We start from the raw sequence: 24,175 nt of genomic DNA, 5'->3' as shown, positions 1-24,175 counted from the left end.
AAACCTTTTAGAAGACTTTGTGCCTCCACTTCCCACCCGACTCCTCGTCCATTTGATTGTTACTTTATTGTGGGATGTGAGGAACCTCATGTCAGTTGCCTTGTGGACCGAGCTGGCCTCCTCTGGGGGGTTGGCATTTCGCGTTTTGAGTACCTGTCTACATCTGTGAGGACGCCTCCTCCTCCCTCCGTCTTGCCTTGGGCATCCCCTCATGTCTGCTGACTTCCCGCTTTCCGCCCTCTCCCTCTCACGCTGAGATAGGGCACTAGGAATAGCTTTCTCTCTTTTAGAACATTAGGCGGGAGTTTTCCTCTTGACTCTGCTTCTCTGTCAGGTTCACATTTTGTTTGACTTCACATTTACTGTATGGTTTAACACATTTTACAGACACTGATAACATATTTTTCCAGTATAAAATATTTCTTCTGTTGAATATTATCCATACAACATCCTCCTACTTAGAAAAACAAAACAAAACAAAAAAACCTTTTTAATAACTCCTCCCCCTTTTTTTTAAAAGAAAGAGTTTGGCTCAAAAGCCTTAAAAGCTGTCCACCAGCTGAGATCCTAAAATGACCCAAAAGTGGTGCCGGGGGAGAGTGAAAATAAAATAAATCCCTTTCCAAGTTTAGCCTCGAAGAACGTTCATGAAGAAAGCTGCAGGCCCCTTGCGTCCTCCGCCCTTCTGTTTGGGTTGGCCTCCGTCCTGCGCCATCATCTTCTCTCCTGACTAAACAATGCCTGAGATTTTTTCCATTTTTCCTAAAAAAAGTTCTATGTCTCAATTAAATATTTTAAACTTCACTTTTGAAGGTACCCTTTTAAAAGTACATACTTATGTCTGAAACTCTATCCTCCAAACACCATTTAAAAAAGTTCAATAGCTTGCATGCATCTCCGAGTTCCAAGGTCACAGATCGTTTTAGCCCTGTTTGTAAGAACAAGACCGGCTCACACATGTTAGAGTGTGTTACTCACAGTTACAAGTAATTGTAAGGCTTAATTGGTTTTCTCTTTTCTTCTGGGATGTGAGTGTGTTAATCAGCCCCCTGCCACCCTGGTTTTTCCTCGCTCTTAACCCACATCCTTAAGAACTGATGAACTTTCCAGTTGTCCCCCGTCCGCCATCTCACGCTTTGGCAGTTATGCAATTTTGCCTAGTGCTGGTCTGGGCGGCGGGTCTTGAGGGAGTCTTCAGAATCTTTTCCGTTTCCTTAACATTCCCCCTACTTTTTATCGTGAACATTTTCAAACATACCAGATACATGGAGCGAGTAGCCAGTGGCCCTCCCTTGCCCACCGTCTAGCTTTAACAAATCATGACCATTTTTCACTGTTGTTTCATTCATCCTCCACACTCCCACCTGTTTTTTTTCTTTTAGAACTCTTTTAAAGCAAATCCTAGACAGGATATAATTTTACCCATAAATGCTTCAGTATATACCTATAACAGATGAGGACTTTCTCTTTTTCCTAACCTAAGTGCAATACCGTTATCAGCCTAATACAATTAACAAAAATACTTTAATCATAAGTGCTTGGGTCAGAGTGGACCTCAGCCAGGTATCTGGGGATTGGCTTAGGGCTGCTGTTGGCCGGCAGAGTTGGTGGTCAGGGAGAAGGGTCGGGCGGGGACGGAGGAGAGAGAGGACAAGCTGGAACTCAATGAGTCCTCTGTCGAGTCCTAATCCCTTTGGGCGGGTAACGGCTGCTTCACTCTGCCTCCCCGGTCTCGTGAGAGCCTCCTTTTGGCCACTTCTACCCCAGAACTACCCCAGGAAAGGGACTTGGGGGAACCTACCTCCAGCTTAGCCAAGATGACGCAGTGCAAACCGCCACCATCATGCACTACCCGCTCCACGTTCCCCTTTCCCCCAGTGCCTCCGGAATGGTCTTTACAGTTGATTTCTTCAAACTGGGGTCCAAACAAGATCCTCACGTTGCATTTGATTGTTGTATCTCTTATGTCTTTTTAATTCTAAATAGTTTCTTTCTCCCTTTTACCCTATGACATTTATTTGTTGAAGAACCTGGGTTGATTGTCCTGTAGAAATCCCCCACATTCTGAATCTGGGTGATTCTGTCCTGGTGTAATGGTAGTGAGCTCCAGAGGTTTGATCAGATTCAGGCTTTTGTTGTTGTTTGTTTGTTTTGTTTTGGCAAGAATTCCTGAGGTTCCCTAGCTTCTTGACTCTCTTTGGGCTCCTGATCTGTCCCCACATCTTAGGCTGATGTGGTTGGGAGAAGCCGGGAAACGGCCCATGGGCTAACCTGCCCCCAGCTCAGCTTTCTCTACTTGATCGCTGAATATGAATGGGCCCATGGAGGGAAACGGGATAAATTCCACCGGTGTAATTCCTTCAACCGCCCGAGCCTCGCGCCATGAGCCAGTCTGCCTCCATCTTGGAATAGTTAGTTCACTGTTCCTTCCTTGCTGAATATCGTAAACATCATGGTGCCCAGTTCATCTTAGCCACCGGCTGTAGGATGTCAGTTGGATTAACACCCAGTAAGAAGAGACCACACACATCCCTTCACTATAAGATGAGATTCAATTCGCTATCTATAAGGATACTGAAGCTCACAGAGGGAGGGTACCCTTGCCCCCGGGTGGAAGCAGATGCTACATATCTCAGGGTAGCTCCCCAGGGACCAAAGTGGACTCCCTCAGATTTTCTAATGGACCAATCAACACTGTTCATGATTTTTACTAAGCCCACTGGACTTTTATACTCTGGGCTCCTTATCACAATTCAAGAAGAAGAACTCGCTCTATCAATCAAGGGCTTTTGTTGAAGAGAATGTTTATCAGCATTGGGCTCTTCTGTTTCTTGAACCAAACTCAGCTTCAGCAAGGTGACTTCCTCATTGGGGAAGGGAAATTGCAGTTGGTGTCTGGGTTTCCCTGAATTCCATCTCTGCCTCCAGATTCCTGATGTTCTGGAAAGTCCATTTCCCTGTGGTTGTCAATCCTACAACTCTGCATTTATTTATTTATTTATTTATTTTGAGGAAGATTAGCCCTGAGCTAACATCTGCCACCAATCCTCCTCTTTTTGCTGAGGAAGACTGGCCCTGAGCTAACATCCATGCCCATCTTCATCTACTTTATATGTGGGACACCTGCCACAGCATGGCTTGACAAGCAGTGTGTAGGTCCACGCGGGCGAACCCTGGGCTGCCAAAGCAGAACATGTGAACTTAACCACTGTGCCGCCAGGCTGGCCCCAACAATTAAAATATTTTTGTGAAGAACTCATGGATCTGTGAGAGGATGCATCTATGGGCAAAACTTCCACTAAGTCTCAGAAATTTCCGTCTATGTCCAATAGATTCACGTGTGTTTGGACAGAAGAATACACACTTGAGATGAGACAAGCTTCTGCCCAGGGAGCTGGATCGGAGCAGACAGGCATGAGCTCCTCTGGTAAACATCGAGATCATCAGTTAGAATCTAGTGTATGCAAAAAGGAATGTATTGGAAGGGCCTCAGGAACTCTTAGAAGGGACACGCGGCTGAGGCACTGAGTTTGGAAATGGAAATAATGCCGTTCCAGAGAACTGGAAGCACTGTTCCCTTGCAGGCCCTTAGTGGGGCATGTGCTAGATTCTCGATTCCATTCAATTGCCCCAAAGGGGATGAGGCAATGCCCTTAAAGGAAACTCAGGTGCCCTCAGGATAAAAGAATGGTTACCCGGCAGCTGAAACCTGACACAATCCTCCTCCTCTTTGTGTACAGAAGCACAGCCAGATTCCTCTTATTATGAACAAATTTACAGTTTCTGGGTTTAAAAAAAACAGGCCTAAAACCTCAAACATAAAGGAATTTGTTTTCTAGAATCCAGCTCCATAAACAATACTGTGAAAGGCCAGAAGGAAGGTTATCAGATTGGGATATTTGTGTTTAATTTCTCCACTTACCACATTCCAAGAGCAGGATTTATAATCACTGGTGGGGAATGTTTCAGAGAGCTCCAGGGTCAGGGAAATTGGTCGTTTGCATTTGGAAACACAGAGCTGTGTGTTTCTACAGCTGCCGACTTTCCAGCTCTCTGGGGACCACGGGCTTAGTTCATCTTGGCTGGGGGACAGCATGGCTGAATGATTCTCTCTGGTTCCAGAAATTTCGGCTTTCTTTGCTCAGGACATCCGACCAGTGTTAGACTGGGGAAGAATCAGTCAACTGTGAAGGATGGCCCCTCAGCTTGGGGATCTGAGATATTAGTAAAAAGAGATTTGGGAGGAAATGAAGTTTGTCATGGTGGACCAAAAGGTTCATATCATTATAGGCAGAAAAGTCTCTGCTTCTATTTCTATTTTTTTTTTAAAGATTTTATTTTTTCCTTTTTCTCCCCGAATCCCCCCTGTACATAGTTGTATATTCTTCGTTGTGGGTCCTTCTAGTTGTGGCATGTGGGACGCTGCCTCAGCGTGGTTTGATGAGCAGTGCCATGTCCGTGCCCAGGATCCGAACCAACGAAACACTGGGCCACCTTCAGTGGAGCGCGCAAACTTAACCACTCGGCCACGGGGCCAGCCCCTCTACTTCTATTTTTTAAAAGACAATTATTAAACTTCTTTTAACCTTCAAAGTGGAGCAGTTGGTTGCCTCTGAGTGTTAATGGTGCTGACAACTTGGGCCCTCAGTCTACAACTTCAGCTGACCCTTGTATGTGGCAGATACTGCTATTTGCCTACTTGATAACCATTTTCCCCTTTTTCCTAATTATCAGAAGCCAATTTTTTTCAGGATGGCGCTCTGTTAAAACATCCACCTTTCCCAAGAATTCTGCAGCTAAGAATGGCCAGATGACAGGGGTCTGAATTGTGTGGGTAATCTGCCAAGGATTTCTGGAAGGTTTTTGCTTTTGTGATTTAGCACCACCTTATCCTCCTTCTCTTTGTCTTCATCTTCCTGCTTGGAATATGGGCATGAGGTTGGAGCTGGAGCAGCTGTCTTGAGACTGTGAGGTAAAAAGACCATGAAGACAAAAGTCACATGCTAAGGGTGGTGGAGAAGGAAGATAAGAGGAATCTGGAATGGCATGCTGTGGAGGGTAGGCCTGCCCTAACCTTTGTGGGGCCTGGGTAAGAGTACAAATAGCGGCCCACATATTGTGTCCAAATTTTTAAAAAATCAGTCAAGGGGCTGGCCCCGTGGCAGAGTGGTTAAGTTTGTGCGCTCCCATGCATCGGCCCAGGGTTTCGCCAGTTCGGATCCTGGGTGCGGACATGGCACCACTCGTGGAGCCACATTGAGGCGGCGTCCCACATGCCACAACTAGAAGGACCTGCAACTGAGATTTACAACTATGTACGGGGCGGGATTTGGGGAGATAAAGTAGAAAAAAAAAAAAAAGACAGAGAAGATTGGCAACAGTTGTTAGCTCAGGTGCCAATCTTTAATAAAAAAAAATGGCAGTCAAGCTAACAAGCTGTTGAACAAAATATATTCTCTTCTTCTGCCTTGACGGTCTACCCATAATGATGAAATTTTTTAAAATGCATAAAGCCGTGGTTTTTATATGACTTTAAGTCAGCAAATATCAAAGACAATCAAGTATTTTGGTTCACTTTTCTGTATTCCAGTGCATGATAGTTAATCAGGAGCTATTTTTCAGGACTTTACTCTGCCTCGGAATCAGCATTTGGAGCATTAGTCATCACTGTAAAGGGCTGTGGACAGAAGGATATTGGATGACGTCTGCTGAGTGAATGACCCAACTAACACCAGAGCATAATCTGGAAGTTTTGTTGTTGTTGTTTTAAGTAAATTTGAATTTGGGCTTATTCTATTATGATTTATGTCCTTTTCAGGAAGGAAAATACAAAAATCCTTTAACTCTTGTTAGTTTGGAAGATATTTTTGGGCTGATCCTAGAGGATTGCAATTTTACTCTATTTGGACGTCTCATACGGTGCTCCGGAAACCGAGCTGAGCTGAATAATTATGAAAACAGTTTCATGAGATAAAGTTTAAAGAAGTTCTTTATAAAGACACACGATGGATGATGGCTTTGGTTTTCTAAGTGGCAGTTGCACAGGTCAAGCAGAAGGCAAACTTAATAGGTAGCTATTATGTCAAACCACAGAGAACTCTGAATCCCACGGTGGCAGATCCTCTGGCCTCACCGCCAACACGCAGAGCCTTAAATTTTCTCGTGGTTTTGGGTTCAGAAATGTAGTCTTTCCATAGCCCTTCTCCTATGAGACGTCAGAGGAAAATGCTCCAGAATCTCAAGCAGAGGGCAGTTAGGCTTCAGAGTAGTGGTTGAAAGTTCACGAAGGTTCAAACCATATCCCAGAGTGTTAATGTGCATAGAACAGATACGGGGGCCTCCAGGAGACCCTTCTTACTGACATCCCAGAGTCTAGAAAGCTCTGCCACGCCTGTGAGACCAGCCTGGCCTCCATCCATAGCTTGAATTCTGTGAATTCCAGTTTATTTCTACTTTTTGTCTAGACTAATCTCTTGTAGCAGCCCCAGAACGTTCGCCTCCCCTGTTGTTGAGGGAAACAGAAGCCTGCGAGAGGAGGGCGTGTGTTACGGATGGAACTGTATCCCCCCAAATTCATGTGCTGAAGCCCTAACCCCAGTGTGACTGTAGTTGGAGACAGGGCCTTTAAGGAGGTGATTAAGGTTAAATGAGGTCAGAGGGTGGGGCCCTGATCTAAGAGGACTGGTGTCCTTATAAGAGGAGGGACACCAGAGCACCTCCCCCCCCAGTCATGTGAGCACACAGCCGGAAGGTGTGGCCGTCTGACAGGCGGGAAGAGAGCCCTCACCAGAACCAGACCCTGATGAACCTTGATTTTGGACCTTCAGCTTCCAGAACTGTGAGAAAATAAATTCCTGTTGTCTGTGGTCTTTTGTGAAGGCAGCCTGAGCAGACTATTGCAGTGTGTTTGCCCCCGGTTCACTTCTTATTACGTCTAGCGTGTGCCTCCCCAAACTCTGCCTTCCCAAGATATTTTACAGGAATGCGGCTGTAGCACTGGTTTAAAAATATAGGATATTTCACGTTTGGCTTTTTGTTTTGTTTCTCCTCACCCTGATGTTGTATTTGAATGTGAAAGTATAAAGGACCTCTTCTTCTTATGACTATTTGGCCCTGCAGAAGGGTGCACTCTGAGGGGAAACTGGGAAGCAGTCGAGATACCTGTTTGGCCTGAAGGAAACAGGGTTGGGCGGATTATGATAATGGCACCACCTCTGATTAACGCCTTCCACTTCGCAAACACCTACCGTGTGTGACCACACTGGCGCCTCATGTGAACTCTGAGGCGTGTAGCGCGGATCCTACTGTGTCTATTTTAGAGACTGAAACTGAGGCTTGGGAAGGTTAGATGCCTCGGCCAAATCCTGTAGCTGCTGGTGAGTGCCAGTATCAGGACTTCCTGCTCACATGGGAAGACGAGGATGCTTACACTGTGTGGGGCTGTGCCAAGGTGATATTTGGGGAAATTGGCAAAACAAACCGAATTATATCATATAATTTAAAGAGGCTCCATGAGGAGCAAGTGTCTGTGGGTGCTTGCCTCCACCCCATGCCAGTGTGAGCGAGTCTGGGTCCCATTCTTCACGTGTGAGCCGAAGGCTGTGTACTCTTGGCTCCAGACTCTTATGACCCTTTATCTGTAACTTCTTTTCAAAACAACAAATATTTTCATAGAAATAGATCCATTTTTATCTCTCTGGGTCATTTCTAAAAAGCGTAAGAAAAACTCTTGGTAAAAGAATCCATTCGAATTGGCTTTGTGCAATAGTTTGCTTTGGGGACAGCAGAGGACACCTTTCCTCCCTCCATCAATTCTTGGAAATCCCTCTCGAAACAAGAAGAACAAGAAACCGAAACACAGACTCGGTTCCAGGTGAAACTGGGAGAGAGTCATGCAACTGAGCTGTTGAGGAGGAGGAGGAGGAGGAGGAGGAGCAGGTGGAAGGGCAGCAGCCCAGAGCCTGGGGACCAAGGGGAGGCGCAGGAGGGGGAGGCCAGGGCCAGGTGCGGGCTGAGGACAGTGGGCTTTTCCTGAGGAAAGTTGCAGACCGCCTGCTGCTTCAGCCACACTCTTAGGAGGGCCCCTGCTTTAGCTGCATCGAATCACCTAAGGGGCTTTGAAAATGCTGATGCCCAGGCCGGCCCGCGCCCCTCCTTGCATGCCTCCTCCCCAGGGCTGTGACTTTTGTGACTGGGAATGCTCCCCCCAGCACCCGTCCTCCTCTGCTCCCTGGGCTCTGCCGGCCTGCGCACAGCAGATGTCCCGTCAGTCTCGCCCGTCTGGGCGACTGCCGTTTTCCAGCTCAGCTGAGTGGGTGCACTCAATTCGAGGGCGCAGTGGGAGGATGCTGCCTTGGCCAGCAGACAAGCAGCCGCCTTCTCCAAACAGCCTCAGTGGTGAGAGCGGCGTTTTGATCCCCGTCTCTCTGACTCCGGCACCCATCTTTCAGTTTGCTCTGCGTACTCTCCCAGGAGGCTCCTGGAAGATGTGATCCATCAGGGTGAGGGAGTAACCAAGAAAAACTGAAACCAGGAAGACAGGAAGTCCCAGAAAGGAGGGCTTCAAGGAGCACAGGGAATTTCCAGGGCGACGGTGACGGGAAGCCCAAGAACAAATTTATGCAGCCGCCAAGGGAACAGAATTTAGCCGGGATTAGGGAGCTGGGGCCCAGGAAGGAGTCTCTTGGAAACAAAAATGAAGCCAGCTGACTATCAGATTCAGCCTTGTGGGATGAGAGGATATTATGGGGTGCAAGGAGATGGCACAGGTACAAATAAAACGGAGTCAATCCAAATATAAGGCAGACATCAACTTTGAAACTAACAGAAAGGTGTAAAAGGAAGGAAATGCAATCATAGTTTATTACTTGACTCAGCAGTGAACAATATTTGCATGGTCCTAATGGTGTAAACGTCAGATCCTGATCTAACCACACATAAAGCTGTAACTATATTGGGATGCATGGGCGCTAAATTCTCAGCTACTGTAAAAGGCAGACAGTAGACAATGTCTAAAATGGATTGATCAAGACACAGTGGTGTAATTGCACTTAATAACATGGAAGGAACTGTCGCAAGAATCTGCTTAGAGTTAAAAGCATGCAAAGAAAGTGAGTGGAGCAAGAGATTGCTCTCTGGCTTTGTTTCTGTTTGTAATAAGCCTTTAACACTACTTAACAAAATGAGCAAACGAAAACCCAAAAAGAACCAGACACTCATGTTTCACCTTGATAAAAATTAAAGTTAAAAAACCAGTTTGGGCTTGTTTTCCATTCTCAGCTCCGACTCAGATCTCACAGAAGGCAAGCTTAACCCCATATATGCCCCGTGAGGACTGCTGCCCCTTTCTATCTGTGGCATATAAGCAAGCTGTGCACGCTCTGAGTGTGTAATTAGAACGTATTGTTAATAGTGAAGACAGTTAGTTATATAGACTGAGAATCCTGTGGCAGCGTTACCAGCAGAAAGTGCAATTTTGTCTGCTTGTTTCTGGTCAACAGCAGCTTGAGTTTGATTCTGTCTAGGAAGCAAGAGAATTCTGCCTCTGTAATTTTCATACGTCTTGAGATCAACACCCCTGCTGAGCTCTTTACCTAACACAGCAATGCTTGGTCCACATTCCGCTCAAATTCACGTGGGATGCACGGGATTCCCAGAGCATATATAGCAGTCATCGCTCTCGGTCAGTGCTCTTAGCCAGATCTTGGTAAACTTGATTCTAATTGGCAGGGTTTTAGAAACTGATATTCTGTAGTATGAACAGTCTTTGAGCATATTTCAATACTAACTTACACTCCCATCTACTTCCAAAACAATTTTGAGGCAGCTTACAGTAATATATTAGTAATGAAAATCAGTAGAAATCTTAGCTTTATTCATAATTACCAAAAATTAGAAGGAATCAAAATGTTCTTAGGTGAATGGACAGACAAACTGGCACACCCATACAATGGAACACTGCTCAGCGATCAAAAGAAATGAGCTCTCAAGCCACAAACAGACAGAGAGGAGCCTCAAAAATGGATAGCTAAGGGAAAAAAGCCAATCTGAAAAGGCTGCATGCTGAATAATTCCAACTAAATGACGTTCTGGAAGAGGAAACTATGGAGACAGCAGAAAGCTCAGGTTGCCAGTTATTGGGGAGTTATTGGGGAGTGGGGGATGAACAGGTGGAGGACATGGGATTTTTAGGGCAGTGAAACTGTTCAGTATGATACTGCAGTGCTGGATACAAGACATTATGTGTTTGTCAAAACCCTTAGAACACGACACAAAGAGGGAACGCTAATGTAAAGCCTGAGCTTTAGTTAGCCATAACGTATCAATGCTGGCTCATCACCTTGCAACGACGCAAGCGGGTAATACTAGGGGGAAATGTGTACGGGGAGGGGAGCGAGTATATAGGAACTCTGCATTTTCTGTTCAATTCTACTCTAAACCTAAAACTGCTCAAAGGAATAAATGAAGGCATTCATTTAAAGAATCAGTAAGCCCAAAACCCATTAAAATAAGAATGAAGTGGCAGGTATAATTACATTGGGGATCTCAGGATAAGAAAAAGTACTCAAGGGTCTGGCCCAGGGGCCTAGTGGTTAAGTTCGCACGCTCCACTTTTTCCGCTTGGGGTTGCGGGTTTGGATCCCGGGCGTGGACCTACACACCACTCATCAAGCCATCAAGCCATGTAGTGGTGTCCCACATGCAAAATAGAGGAAGATTGGCACAGATGTTAGCTCAGGGCCAATCTTTCTAACCAAAAAAAAAAAAAATTTCTCAGTTAAACACAGACCTGTCTTCTGAATTCTCTGACAGGCAGGTCCAAGGAGGGATAGATGACGTGCAGCTCATCATTTACAAAAAGGAAATAGACCAGTTCATCAGGAGAGAAAGGCCAACACAGTGATGGATTTATCCCACAGTTTTTATTCCTAAAGGACAAACAACACAATGGGTGATGAACTTGATTGGGCTTTCCCCAGAAGTTCTGGAGAGCACCATTCCACATCAACCCCCTAACTTAAAGCATGCGACAGGGCCTGGTGTTACACTGTAGCTAACAAAGGCCCATCTGTGGGGTTGAGTCCAGTGGAGGATGGAAACATCCTTCTTGTCGATGTGTGCTTATCATGATCAATTTTTACGAATATTGATTTGTCCCTTGGCTTTTAGTTGAGTCCAGGCTGGGCCAGATGTGTTTTGTACACTTATACATCTCATCTGCTCAATTTTTTTCAGAAGGGCTGCTTTAAAAAATCAATGCACAAGTGGTGTTCTTATTATGATAGATTTAGGGCTTTAGGATATAATCCTCTTCTTCCTTTCCTTGCGTTACCAGAGGAAATCACCATGTCTTAGATGTTAGAACAGGGGGACTTTGAAGACCAGGGAGTCCCCCTCATTCACAGATGAAGGGGCCCAGACTAATGTAAATGGTTTGCTCATTGGCACTCAGCTGGCTGACACCACAGCTGGTTCTAGGACTCGGTGGATATCCGTTAAGCAGTATGCCTGACCCTTCCGCGAACATGAAATTACTGTCCTGGGTCAGGACAAATTCCAGGGCATTCATGATGTCAAGCGGGGGACTCCACCCAGAAGGAGGAGACCACGTGACCGCCTTCAAGCAGGCTGCCCGATTGCTGTCTGCACGACCACGGTGTCCCACTTAAGCAACTTGCGTGCCTCCCAGGAGGACGTGTGCTATTTGGGCTCACAGGTTTTGGAGCATCCAGGTAGAAAGCCCCATTTCACAAGACCTAGGAGTGGAGAGATGAGTTCAGGGTTATAGATCAGCAGTGAAAAGGACTAGGGAATTCTGATCCCTGCCCCTCTCATACCCTCCGCTCCCTCACCAAAACAACAGTAGCTTTCTATAATTCAGCCTAAAAGGAAAAGCTCGTCACGCTTCATGCTGGCCTGACTGCTAAGTGTCACGAGTGTGCTTTGGGGAGCGGTGACAGCTCCGTAGCAGATCCCAGCTGTCGTGACTCGGGTCTTTGCCCTCTGTGGCCTGCGCTGACGTTCCCGGTGGGTGTGTTTTATTTTGCCTGGGGGAGGACAGCCCCCGCTGGGGAGACTTTTGGTTTGATGTTGGTTGGAAACATTTTTTGTAACTATGGGGTGGTAAAGATGAAGCTATTTAAGTGAATCTTAAAGCTATTGAATCAAGCCTTAGAAAGGGCATTAATTTTCCATCAGTGACTTTCCAGCCATTTTACGTGAAGGTTGCAGACTCTGATGCTGAAACCCCTCCTGCGGGGTCTCTCTAGAGTGAGCGAAAGCCTGGATGTTCTTCATCCCTTGAAGACAAAGGACTTGTTCATGAGCATCTCCCGGCTGCTAGTAGGCTGAGCTGCCAGGAATGATGGATGAGTGGCTGCTCCATGGCGGCTAATGCAGCATTTCTGTGCTGCCTGCCGGTGGACTCGGTGTTCTGGGAATTATTATTAAAGGAGCTTGCTCTATCTTAGGAGCCCAGGATAAAGCATGCCTTACGTAAATGCCAGTGTCGTCTTGTGAAAACCAAATCCACACTGAATATTAAATAATTCTGTTGTCAGAAGTGAGAAATATAAGTGGCATTTTAATCTAAAGAAAAAAACTATGGCTGTGATTGTGCTTTTGCTTTTTGGGATCTTCCCTTTCTTCAGATGAGGAAGGAAGCCGTTTCTGTGTAATACATCTTGGAAAAAGTGTGTTTTCTTAAAAGGAAAGACATAGGCTATATGCACAACCAGAAATTTTTAAAAATTACATATTTTTTGAAAAATAGAAATATTTTTGAAATAACAGTAAGAAAAAAAATAAACAGAGTAAAAAGGGAAAAAGCAGTAAAATGACATAATCCTTGACTATTAGAAGGGGAGAAAGCACCTCCTCTGACCGTATCCTCGGAAGCCAAGGTTTAGAGAGGTTTGCATCCCAGGCCTGCTAAGGATCTATGGGTTCTCATTCCATCTTTTTAAAGAGCCACCCAGCATGCCCTGATGGAGTTTACTATGTTCGGGTGGTTTAAAAAAATTTTAAAGCAATGTGGTTTTTGCAATGAGGTTTACACATAATTAACTCATGAGTCGCTTCTTTTGTGTTCTGCTCTGCATCTGCTCTGTTGGCCCAGCCAGGCCTTTGTGGTTCCTGGAAGCTTTTGAAGGACGGGGAGCTGAAGGCAAAGGCCCACATCTGCCCAGGCCTGGCAGGAACAATTGGTTTCAGTCTCCGCCTCTCTGGGAATGCGGTTTGGGGGAGGTGCGGAGGGGGCTGGGGGGGCAGGCCTCTGGAGCACAGCACAGCCAGCAACCCAGTTCTCCAAGGGCCAGAGAGCCTCTCCTCACTCCTCTGCCCGGTCGCTCTGTCTCCATCCCGTGGCCTTCAGAGCAGCTGCCTCCCCATCTTCCTCTTGCCTGGCCTAACTGCTGCCCTCATCCATTATGCCCAGGCCTCCCACCACTGCGATTCTGTTTTAAACACAATCAAATGTGTTGTAAAGAACCTCTGGGGGTTAATAATTGAGGAATCTTGTCTGGAGGGTGGGTTCATCTCTGGTGGAAGGGGGTTCCCTCTGTTATTCCAGCTTGATGACGCTATTCCATGAGTTTCATGCTCTTCTCATATTAACCAAGCCATATCCGGTTGGATGACTGCGTTAGCTTTCACTGTTGGCAAGAGAGGTGCTGACCCATTGACACAAATATTCAGTACCCTTGGTGTGGTACAATGGGAAATAGATACTTGCTCTTTGTCCTGGGACACAGCTCCCAAAACCCTTGAAATCCAGAGAGATAAGAGTGTCTTCTGTATGCCAATGAGACGGCTGGTGGCTGGGGGTCCCAGGATGGCTTCAGGGTTGGGGCTGATCCCCAGAAAGACCAAGGCGCGATCAGAGGGTTGGAAGTTTCAGCACCCTCCGCCCCCAACTTCCAGGGAGGGGAGAGGGGCTGGAGACTGAGTTAATCACCAGTGGTCAAAGATTTAATCAGTCATGACTACCTACTGAAACCTCCGTACAAACCCCTAAACTATGGAGGTCGGAGAGATTCTGGGTTGGTGAACACAATCAAGGTGCTGGGAGGGTGGCACTACCGAGAGGGCACAGAAACTCCACACCCCTTCCAACATACTTTGCCCTCTGCATCTCTTGCATTTGGCTGTTCCTGAGTTGTTTTGTTTATAATAAACCAGTAATAGTAAGAACAGTCACGCATCGCTTAAGGACAGGGATGTGTTCTGAGAAATGCGTCATTAGGCAATTTCATCATTGTGCGACCATCACAGAGTGTACTTACACAAACTGAGATGGTGTAGTCCGCTACATACCCAGGTTAGGTGACATTAGTTCTATGGAACCACCGACATGTATGCTGTCCGCTGTTGACAGAAATGTCATTATTCGGTGCATGACCTTAAAGCTCTTTCCTCAGTTCTGTGAACTATTCTGGAAATTATCGAACCTGAGGAGGGAGTTATGGGAACCCTTGATTTATATCCAGTTGGTCAGAAGTATGAGTGGCCTGGGGACTTGTGATTGGCATCTGAAGTGGGGACAGTCATGTGGGACCGAGCCCTTAACCTATGGGGTCTGACGCTATCTCTGAGCAGTATCAGAACTGAACTGAATTCGTGGACACCCAGTTGGCGCTGGTGTGAGACACAGACCCACACGTTTGATGTCAGAGGTGGCGTGGATAAAAGCAATTCACTTGGCAATTATATTGTTACATTTATTCTGCTTTGTTAATTTGTAATTTGTTTGCATGAGTTATATGAATGCGAATCAACCTAGAAAAAGAGCTTCTGAGCGTACATTGGCCACATCCTGGGACCTTTGAGCTCTCGCCAAGGGACATGAGATGAGACCCAGCCTGCAACAGCCAAGCAGCCCACTGTGTTCTTCTTGTTTTGTTCACGTGGAAACCGAGACGCAGGACAATTAAGGAACTTGCCCCAAATCACATAGGCAAGGTAGAACTGAGACGAACGCCCAGGTTCCTCATTGCTGTTCTGTGCTCTTTGCACAGAGCACTTCTCAAAAGAAAACAGGATCAGAGGAAGTCTGAGCTTTGTGAAAGATAAGAATTTTCTAATGATGATTTGCATCATTACCCGTGCCATCCACATGTAGTCTGGTATTTTCAACCCTAAAAATGCTCTCCCCTGACCCTGCATCCGCCTGGCCCTGGAGAGTGGAGACTTTGCAGAGAAGCTCCTGGAACAATGGCTGCGGAAGCTATCTATGCAGATGGGCTCAAGGGCAGCCTTACAGAGACCCGCACACCCAGTGTGGTTGGGAAGAAACAGATGAGAGGTTCCAACACACTAAGAGGGACACAGAAGTGACTTTGAGGACTGGTGGGCCAGAAGAAGCCTTAAATTTGGTCACTGAGAACAGAGTGTAAGACTTGACAGATGGAGGCTCCGACAGACTCTTGGCCATCATCGCAGGGGCACAGGGATGGAGGGTGATGCCCAAGACCTGGCAGGACAGGCTGCTCTCAGGAGAGGCCAGAGAGAACAGAGGATCATGGACCAGGTATGCATATCTCTGTCCGTGACACTGAGATGCCGTGTAAACCTCCCCTGAGTCCAGGTCCCACCTAGGATGAGGAAAGAAGAATGGGGTGAGGGTGGGGAGCATCCCAAATTGACCAGAGTAGCTGATTACACACAAAAAACTGAATTGAAACCAGGCATCACACTTTGTTTGTTTGTTTTTGAGGAAGATTAGCCCTGAGCTAACTATTGCCAATCCTCCTCTTTTCACTGAGGAAGACTGGCCCTGAGCTAACATCCGTGCCCATCTTCCTCTGCTTTATATGTGGGACACCTACCACAGCATGGCTGCCAAGCAGTGCCACATCCGCACCCGGTATCCGAACCGGCGAACCCCAGGCCACCGAAGCAGAACACGCGAGCTTAACCGCTGCGCCACCAGGCCGGCCCCCAGACTTACTTTGGATGGTAATATTAGGTTTTTCCCTTACCAAATGGTTAACAGGTGAGTTCAACTGTAAAGAAATAAACAACATTACTGTGTCGGTCAGAATTCTCCAGAGAAACGGAACCAATAGGATGGATACCTTAGGAGTGTATTTCAAGGAATTGGCTCACGTGACCATGGGGGCTGGCAAGTCTGAAATCTGTGCTACGAGCCGGTAGGATGGAAACTCAGGTAGGAGTTGATGCTGCGGTCTTTCTTGTGTGTATGTGGTAAAATATACATACCATAAAATTTACCGTTTTAACCATATTTAAGTGTAGGATTCAGTGGCATTTAAGTACATTCACATTGTTGTGCAACCATCACCACCACCCATTTCCAGAACTTTTTCATCATCCCCAACTGAACCTCTGTCCCCATTAAATACTAAGTCCCATTCTTCCAGCTCCTGGCCCCTGGTGACCACTGATGCTGCTGTCTTGAGGCAGAATTTCTTCTTCTCCGAGCAACCTCAGTTTCTGCTCCTAACGCCTCCCACTGATAGCATGAGGCCCACCCACGTTGTCAGGAGGCGTCTCCTTTCCTTAAAGCCAACCAACTGTAGACGCTGACCACACCTACTGAATACACCACACCTACAGAGTATACCACCCCTACAGAATCCACCACGCCTACAGAATCCACCACGCATACAGAATACACCACGCCTACAGAATACAGCCCTGTCGGTGTTGATTGCATGACTGGGCACTGCAGCCTGGCCACGCTGACACATACAACTCACCATCACAAGGACAGTTTTTTGTGGTTCTGTTAAAATTCACACTCGATACAGACGTGTGTGTATAACCTTACATTCTGAGCTTTCTAACCTGACCCCAAGGGAGAGGCATCTAGATTCCTGTCTGAGGTGAACCCCCACCCTGTCCCTTCCCGCTTCCTTTGGGCCTCGCTCCCCAGGCTTCTCCCCGCAGGCAGGAGAAAGAGCAGGTGCTTCGGACAGCCAGACCCAGTGCCCTTCCCTCACCAGATTCTGGGGAAGGTTCTCCCCTCTCATCTTTGAGCCCTTCTCCTCTCTTGAGAAATGGGGATTGCTTCCACCGGTCGCCTGGAGCAGCGTTTCCTCCTCAGCCAGCAGGCAGGATGCAGGATCTTCCTGCCCCAGACTCCTGCTCCCTCTACAGCCTCGCCTACCTTCTCCTCCCCGTTCCTGTTCCTGCTGCCCACCTCGCATTTCTTCCTCAGCTCTGCGGGCTGGCTTGATCCTCTCAGGCTGTGAGACAGCCTCTCAGAAAGCTGGGTGGTGGCCCCTAGCCTCTACCCCACCACCCTGGAATATTCGACGCCCTCCTTTATGAACTGCTTTCTTGGGCCCTCTCCTGGTTCCCTGACCATTTCCACTTCCTCCTGCCCAGATCTCTTCCTTCCTTTTCCTTGCTCCTCACATGCCAGTGTTCCGTGGTTCCCATCTTTAGCCTCCTGAGGTCCTGCTGCTGTTTGCTCTCCTGGGGAATTCTTATGTTGGGGCCCTAGCTCCCCTCTGACCGCTCTCGGATCGGTATCTTTCACCCCAGTTTCTCTTCCTTCTGGGCAGAGACACACTTTCCTCCACGTAGTGGACACGCTCCACCACACATACAGAATACACCACGCCTACAGAATACAGCCCTGCAGGAGCCTCAGAGCCCCCCTGGGATGAGATGTGCCCCAGGGATGCTCATGTCCCACTCGTCAGCCTGCTCCTCCTCCTGGGTCCCAGGACTCAGGCATCTGTGCATTGAGCCCAATCTAGAAACTGCAGGCATCTTCGCTTCTCTTTCTCTTCCACTCACGAGTAGCCAGTGTCCAGCCTACTGATTCTTCCACAGAACCTGCAGGACCCTCCCCTGTCCGTCCCTCCTCTGGCGCCGTGTCCAGGCTCTCATCACTCCTCTCGCCATTTCAGAGCAGACACCGGCTGGTCTTCCTGCCCCGTTTTTCCTGAGCATCTCTGGTCGTGTTTCTTCCACGCTGAGGTCTTGGGCGGTTCCTCCTCATTCCTGGAGGCCTGAGTCCGAGCACCTTAGCACAACCTCCAAGACTGTGGAAATTTCTACTCACTTGTCCAGGTGCTCCCTTTCATTCACCAACCCAGGACTTGGCAAACGACAGCCCTTGGTCTGCTTTTTGTTTTTTAAGAAAAAATAAACCATTTTTTAAAAATCAAGATATAATTCACGTACCATAGCATTCAAACTTTTAAAGAATTCAGTGATGTTTAGTGTATTCACAGAGCTTTGCAACCATCGTTGCTATCTAATTTGAGAGCAGTTTCATCGCCCCAAAAAGAAACCATGTACCCATCTGCTGTCACCCCGCATTCCCCCATCCCCTCCAGCCCTTGGCCACCATAAATCTACTTTCTGTCTTTGTGCATCTGCCTGTTCTGGACATTTCATATCAATGGAATCCGACACAAATGGTTTCCTGTGACTGGCTTCTTTCACTTCACATAATGTTTTCAAGGTTCATCCATGTTGTAGCATGAATCAGTACTTCCCTCCTTTTTGTTGCCGAGTATTGCTCCATTATAAAGATATACCACATCTTACTTATCCATTCATCAGTTGATGGACATTTGGGTTGTTTCCACTTTTTGGCTATTATGAATAATGCCACTGTGACCATTTTTGTGCGAGTTTTTGTGTGGAGGTATGTTTTCAGTTCTCTTGGGTGTCCACCTTGGAGTGGAATCACTAGGTCACGTGATAACTCTATGTTTAACCTTTTAAGGAACTGCCAGACTTTTCCACAGCAGCTGCATCATTACACATTCCCACAAGCAATGTAGGAAGGCTCCAATTTCTCCACGTCCTTGTCGACACTTGTTATTATCTGTCTGTTTGATTACAGCCATCCTGGTGGGTGTGTCTTAGCCTTTTGTGCTGTTGTATGGTCTGCCAGCCAAGAATATTTTTAAAGGGTTGTAAAACACACACACATACACACACGGAGAAAATGTGACAGAGAAAGTATGTGGCTCCCAAAGCCGTCAACATTCACCATCTGCCCTGTAAGTCTGGCCTCCCTGCAGCCTTCTCATTGGGAGAAAAAAGCACTTTCTGCTCTCTGTGCTTCGGCTCGCTGGTCTCTGAGTGGGAATTCCTTGCTTGTCCCTGTCAACCCACCAGAAGCCTTCTCCCTGAGGCCTGGACACAACCTCACTTCCTCAGGGAAAACGTTTCTGGTGGCCTCCACACTCCCAGCCACATCTCCAGGCTGGTTGTGAATGCTTCGGTCGCGCAGGATTACGGCAGGCAGCACATCGTTCCTGGTTTTCGCCGCTAGAGTCTGCCTGAGACCCTCGAGGTCAGAGATTGGGGTTGGTTTGTCTCCTCCGATTCCAAGTCTAGGGCTGAGCACACACATGCTCACTGAATTCGGGAGGGCACAGAAGGTTCTGCTCAGGAGGCTGAACATATAATTGGGGCGACACAAGTGACTTCACAGGACCTCGGTGAGCTGTGAGGGCGTCGTTACTCTGCAGGGTTTGCTGAGCGCCTCCTCGTGCCCGGCCCCATGCAGGCAGCAGGGGCGCAGCTGTGGATGAGAAAGAAACCTGTGGGACTGAACGTGCCACTTGCAGCTTCAGCCATGTCGATGCAATGGCCTGGGCTGGCCAAGCGATCTCCCCTTCCTCCAGCCTGGGGCTCTCCAGGTGGTGGCATTTGCACAGCTGCTGTCCCCTGCGCTAAGTTGGCACCACACGTGATGACAGGGCCCCATGGAAGTCACTTTATGGGAACTTTATGGCTCTTCTCTTTCTAGGCTCTTGTTGGATGGCACTTCCCGCGCCTTTTGTGGCTGGGGTGGTTTCATTTGACTCCGTGAAACACGAGCGGAAGAGACATGTGTCCCCTCGGGTGGCACCTCTAAGGGCCAGCGTGCACTGCGTCCTGTTTCCTTCCCCTGCCGCGCTCACTGTGGGAGTGCCTGACCGATGGAGCCTCCCTCTGCCTGGGTGACTCTGCCGGCCAGGACCTTCTAGACCACGTTGGACATGCCATAGAGGACTGGAGGGTGGACAGGACTGTGGCCTGACCTAGCTTGTCTCAACCGATAAAACCCCACATCTGGAGCCCGGCCAGCGAGGACCTGGACTGCCTGCTGTAGGAGGCGGGGCTGACCCAAGTCCTGAGGGGTGGGTGGGGCAGGGGTGGGCGGAGGGCCGGGGAGGTGAAAGCGCCAGGAAGGCCCTGAGGAGGGGAAGTACTTTCAATGAGATCCTACTTTCAAGGAGATCGCTACTTTCAAGGACCACAGCCACTCCCTATTTTTCTTCCAGGGGTGAGCACAGCTGCTTCAAGAATAACCATTCCCCAATTACCCTCCCTAGGAAGAGATTCCATTATGGAGCATTTTAGTACAGTTCTTGCACGAACACACATCCATCCTTCATTCTGTATCTTATTTTACTTTGTAGCAGATGCATCAGTAAGACATTGCTGCTCTCTTTGGATTACAAAATTATCCCATTCTGGGGTGTGGATGAGAGAAAAGAAACAACAGCAGGTGTGTTTCCAGCACAACGCCAGCGTCACAATGGTCGAGGCCTCTCGAAGTGAATTATGCTCTAGTCCACAGGGACACCACTGACACTGGGTAACAGCAGCGCCCCAGCTGTTTTATGCATAAAAACGAAGCGCTCACTGATGAAGCCGGACCGGAGTTCTTGACGGAAGCTTGGAAAGCGCGCCATGTTTCTTCCTTGCTGCAGATCACACATCTGTCTTCTGTAACTTTCATTAGCCCCATTATTTAGAAATAATGACATGAGCGATTCAGTAGCAGTATGAGTTAATTTAGCAAAACTGTGTCAGCACAGAGGTGTTGACTGGATTTTCAGGAAAACTGGGAATAACATCACTCGTTGCTTGTCCAGGAAAACCATCATTGCCAGTGCACTTGCAGGGGCTGAAAGATAACTCCGAGAAACCCGTATGTCCCAGCAAGGGGCCCGCGCAGCTGTCCCACGGGCGGGGGGGGGGAGGGGGGGGACGGGGGGGTGGCAGGACTGCTTCTCTTCAGTGACAGAGGGAGAGGAGGAACAATGGCTGCCCTTTACTCACAAGTGACTAAATAACAATCTCGGGGCCAAGAAGCCCAGGTGCAGGTGTTTTCTCTGCAGGGAGTGTGCAGCTGGGTTTTATGGGCTGCAAACTCCTATCACAAGGTGATAAGAGAAGTTCTGGGCCATTGGTTCTCCGCTGATTGCAGAAGTATTTCATAAACCCGAAGTGTGAAACACCTAAGGATGAATCATCCACATGGGCCATATTCTCTGCGAAAAAAGTCCATCTATTGGAGTAAACACACACACACACACACATACACAGGAATGCAAGCACAACTTAAACCTTGTAATCAGAGCCCCCCAGGAAGTGGTGAAATGAGAGAGAGAGAGTGTGTGCCCCCTCCCGCCAAATTACAACCAGAAAGTGAAATCTGAGAGAAGGGAAGGGACAGGGCGCCGTGAGGGAGTCCTTATCATCAGGAAGACGTGGAGCCGGAGGGAGATGTGCCTAAGGGGTCATTGCTGACGGGTGCATGGTTGAGATTCCACGTGTGTGAAACGTCTCGGATTTTAAATTCCTGTGGGGTGAGCATCTCCTTGTTCCCTACCCACAACCTCCTGGGTGCTCCGGTCACTTGGTCCCCTGAGAGGTGCACTCCCAGGACTAACTCCCTTACTGCAGTGGCTTGTCACCTTATCACACAGTGTCACACAGCGACTGAGGCACAGCCTCTGAGTTAGGCCACATAGGTGCGTGTCTGAACATGGGTGTTCCAACACTTTGGAGCTGTGGAGCTTCTGAATGTTTTATAAATAATGTTTCACGGCCCTACATCCTCTTCCACATGAGCATGAAGTTCCTCGAGATCAGCATCCGAGTGGTTCACCCCGCGCTCCCTCCGCCGCACCTGCGTGTGGTAAGATACACGCGGAGTATGCAGAGCAGCCTCTGCCTCCCCCTCTCCCTCTCTCTCCCCCCTTTGTCTCTTGGTTCAACCAACGATGGGATTTTCCACAGAAGGTCAGAATATGTGCCTCCGTTAATTTTTTTTGAGGCCTGGCCGTAACTGAAATGAATAAAATTCAAAGCTCTCAAAAATACCCAGAAGCAGCACCCTTCAGGGATTTCATCTGCTTCTGTGTGACGTGAGCCAATGATCACGAACGTGCGAGGTGAAGGCGAATCAGCAGCTCAGAGGGGCTCTCCAGCTTCAGCTTCTACCTCCTCGGGGTCCAGCTGACTTCTCTGCAACCTCTGAGCCTTGGGTGGGTGGTACTGCCCCCTAATGCCCCCTGTGGCCTGATGGCTCCCCGTTATCTGGTCTTCACTGGCCCCTATCAGGAGTCTGGCAAGAACAGTGCAATGGAAATGGGGGCATTAGGTGTCATGGGCAGCAACAAAAATTCTGCCAACAAGTTGGGCAGCAACAGCCAATCTTAAAATAGGTGAGAGAAAGAAAGAGAGAAGGAAGGAAGGAGGGGGAAGGAAGAAAGGAAAGGAAGACAGGAAGGAAGGAAGAAGAAAGAGAGAGAGAGACTTTCTGGCACCTTCCCAAGCATTTCACCACAAACCGGTTCAGGCCAGTGAGACAGGATGTTCTGCAGAGCAAAGATCATGTGACCACACGGCGTGAGCAAACAGACGGTGTATCATTAACAAAATGCAAGGCTATGTTTCACAGTCTCTGCAGGGTGTCAGTGACCCTGGCAATTTAATTAAAAACATAAAAAAATTAAAAGTGGCAAAGGCCAGAGTTGCCTCCTGTTCAAACGCAGCCTCATAACAATGTAGAGGGGCTGCCCTTACACCAGGGTCCACGTATCTGCCCCTCAGGGGAGGGGGACCCATTTGCACCCTGTCTGTCATCAGATCCCTGGTTCCACAGCCCGCAGCGGACTTGGGTGGCTCCAGAACTGGGCCCGGTGCCCTCCTGTCATCCTCGTTGGGAAGAAGGGCAAGCTGCAGGGGGTTTAGAGGCTGTGAGGACCAGGCCGTGCACAAGCAGGTAGCCTTGTCACCTTGGTTCTAGGAAGCAGACTGCAGGTGGCCCAGGAGGCCCCCACTGTAGCTGTGGGGAACCCCAGCAGGAGCTTGGGCGCAACTGACACAGTTGTCGCCTGACGCCCCACTCTGCTGTTGGCAGCACAAGGAGACGGTCAGGGCCGTGTGTGCTTGGGGCTCCAGAGCCTTCTGCCCAAACCCCTGCTGACTTCCACCATCCGCCAGGGGCGCCCACCTTACGAAGTCAGCTCCGTGTTCTCACCAGTAGAACGGTAGAACGGTGCCGGTCGGTCTTCCTCTTGGGAGGACTCAATGGCAAGAGCAGGTAAAGGCCCCGGGACATAATGCAAGTGCGCTGTCATGCAGGAGAGTGCCGTTGCTGTCCTGGGAGCTCCTTCCTCAGGACACTGCCTTCACCACCAGGGCTGAGCTGAGCCACAACCCACCGGCTTCACAGGGGACAGGGTTGCACCAGGAAAGAAAGGAGGGGACAGGCAGGGACAGGGAGGGAGAAGAGAGGAGGGCAGGGAGCAGCGAGAAGTTCGCTGGAGTTGAAGGGTGGTGGCCCAGTGGGGGCAATCAAAGCCAGCCTGCAAAGGCGCCCACCTGCAAAGAACTGCGTGACATCTGGGGACTTGAAGGGCAAAGAGGAGCTGCTGGCGCTTTAAGCAGGAATCGATTTGATACGATCAGTGTTTCACAGGCTCCTTTGGCAGTCGTGTGACTAGTACCCTGTGGCCAGCAGGTGCAGGCAAAGAGGGCTGAGGATTTGCACCAAGGCAAGAAAGCCACGGGGAGAGCTGGGGGAGGGGTGTGCGGGAGTTGGGAATAGCGCCCAAGTCCATGAGGAAGGGTATGCAGGTTTTTAGAAATGTATGTAATCATTCTGAGCATGTAAATGAAAGAGTTCTAATTAATCCTAAGCACAGATCATAAGAATTTGGAGCATTTATTTGTACTTTAACATCTATGGAGAGCAGTAGCTTTCGAGATTACGGAAATTCTAAATAAAATGTAACTCGGATAAACCGTGATTTTGGTACAGTGACACAGCTAAAAGAAGCACAGATCTGACTTCAAAGGCTTTCAAGAGAAATACCCATCTGTTACACTGAAGGCTTTTTTTTGGAGCAGCTGGCAAAGAGTCACACAGCACAACATCCATGAGCCTTTCTAACCCAGCTTT

At 48.4% G+C, this 24,175-nt stretch overlaps 1 long non-coding RNA gene across 1 annotated transcript; it reads right to left on the bottom strand.

Annotated features, from left to right (window-relative positions):
- Positions 1 to 14,700: 14,700 nt before the first annotated feature.
- On the bottom strand, positions 14,701 to 23,633 carry LOC138921147 (uncharacterized). Its single transcript, XR_011433468.1, has 2 exons — positions 23,225 to 23,633; positions 14,701 to 15,590 (listed from the first exon to the last, which is right to left on the bottom strand). It is a non-coding gene; the product is annotated as an uncharacterized lncRNA (long non-coding RNA).
- Between the last annotated feature and the right edge of the window lie 542 nt (positions 23,634 to 24,175).

Source organism: Equus caballus, chromosome 2 (genome assembly GCF_041296265.1).
Source record: "Equus caballus isolate H_3958 breed thoroughbred chromosome 2, TB-T2T, whole genome shotgun sequence".
Lineage (NCBI taxonomy): Eukaryota > Metazoa > Chordata > Mammalia > Perissodactyla > Equidae > Equus > Equus caballus.
This window is presented reverse-complemented; position numbering and strand designations above follow the sequence as displayed.